We start from the raw sequence: 1,978 nt of genomic DNA on the forward strand, positions 1-1,978 counted from the left end.
TGCTTCCACACACTTCACATGTCATGCAGGAATCATGAATGTGCATGACTTCTTGCTTCTCATTGGCTTGATCTTCAAGCTTCTTCATCAGTTGGTCCATCTTGGCAGACAACATGTCTACTTCCTTGAGTTGATGTATACATCTACATCTTTTGTGGGTTTGAGCACGTTCTTCATTCCAACCTTGTTTGGAGGCCATCTTCTCCACAAGAGCTATTGCATCTGGTATGGTGAGTGACAGGAATGCACCTCTAGTAGCAGCATCCATAGTCTCATGGGCACTATTGGTCAATCTATGGTAGAAAGTCTACATAAGTAGCCAATTCTCCATCCCATGATGAGGGCATTCCGTAATATAATCTTGAAAGCATTCCCATGTCTCAGGGATAGATTCATCATGTTGTTGTTGAAAGCTTGAGATTCTCTCACACAGGGCATTGGTCTTGCCCATGGGAAAGAACTTTGTTAGAAAGGCGGTGGAGCAGTTATCCCATGTAGTATTTCTATCTTTGTTAGCGTAGAACCACTGCTTCGCCTTCCCCAAAAGTGAAAATGGGAAGAGGCGAAGTAGTATGGCATCCTTGGTTACTCCCTTGATGGTGAAAGTGCGGCAGATCTGCAGAAAGTGTTGGAGATGTGCACTCGCATCTTCATGTGCCTTTCCACAAAATTGGCTCGCTTACACCATATTGATGAGAGCCGGCTTGAGCTCAAATCAATTGTCTCCAACATTGACATTAGGTCTAGTACGGATGTTGGCAGTGGTTGGAGCAAAAAATTCGTGGAGAGTCCTGTTAGCCATGGCTTCAAATTCTGGTGTTAAGCTTCGCCTTATCTGGTTGTGTTCCGACTTCAAAGCTAAAATAATGATAAACTAGCTTGTGCATAAACATAATGATAAACTAGCTATACAAAGTATATAATCAAAGTAGATGTTGAACACCATAACGAAGAACATGAATAAGATGAACATTGAGATTGTCATAACAATTGTAGCTAGCATATAAAAATAATGGAGAAATAAGAGAGAAAGTGGTACAAAGTTTATACCGAACCACGCTCTTGACAAGATTGGGAATCCAAGCGAAGTCCTACTTGCCTCTCTCTAGATCTATCCTAACTAGTTATGCTATGGATGCTATGGAGGAGGAGCTCTGAGGAGATTAGGGTTTCTGTCTTCTCAAATGACTTGGTGACTTATGATTCCTAGGGGAGGTAGGGGCTGCATTATATAGCCCTAAGGGTCCAACGTGAGCCCTTGGATCAAACTGACTTAAGCAACGGCCTAGATGCATCCTCAAAGGCGGTGGGAGATCGCCATACGAAGCTAGCTGGTAGGTGGGCCCATGTTGCTTGGCCCCACCTGTCAGGGGGTGGCCCTCCGCTTCGGTGACATGGCTTCTGGACCCTTCTAGAGTCTTCCCACATAGGTACCATGGCGGAACTCCATATTTTCCTTTGATTGTTAGGTCCTCCTTGGCTGTTTTCTGATTAAACCTTGCTGGAAACATAGATTCACCAAAACTCATAGAATTTATTAGTTTAAACCTCTAAACCTTCATTGGTGATTATATTTATGCCCTTATATGTGTTTAATTGACAATTTATATTGGTTGTTAACTACCATCAACATGTAGCTAAGTAATTTGAGCTCTCTAGTTTGGCTTGTGTAGCCTTGTTAGTGAGCATTGCTAGTGAGCTTAGGGGATTTTGTTCTTTGCTTACTAGTTTGTGTAGGTGCTCCCCCGGTTTGCTTGAAGTACTAGTTGCATATGTTTGTGTGACCTTGCAAGCTAGAATTGGTTAGGAGAGCACTAGCTAGGACGGCACCTTTGTTGCCTAATTAGGATCCTTGTAAGGTGCTTGTGAACTTAGATAGAGGGGTGTAGTCTTGGCTAGAGCGATAGTTTTAACTTCGCATTAGATTTGGTTAGCCGGTGCGATTATTTTAGAAAGGACTATTCACCCCCCTCTAGTC

The 1,978-nt window shown here is 43.0% G+C and overlaps 1 non-coding gene across 1 annotated transcript; it reads left to right on the forward strand.

The window, feature by feature from the left end:
• Positions 1–329: 329 nt before the first annotated feature.
• LOC136525108 (small nucleolar RNA R71) lies at positions 330–436 on the forward strand. The gene has a single exon (XR_010776431.1). It is a non-coding gene; the product is annotated as a small nucleolar RNA R71 (small nucleolar RNA).
• Positions 437–1,978: the final 1,542 nt, after the last annotated feature.

This window comes from Miscanthus floridulus, chromosome 18, assembly GCF_019320115.1.
Source record: "Miscanthus floridulus cultivar M001 chromosome 18, ASM1932011v1, whole genome shotgun sequence".
Taxonomy (NCBI): domain Eukaryota; kingdom Viridiplantae; phylum Streptophyta; class Magnoliopsida; order Poales; family Poaceae; genus Miscanthus; species Miscanthus floridulus.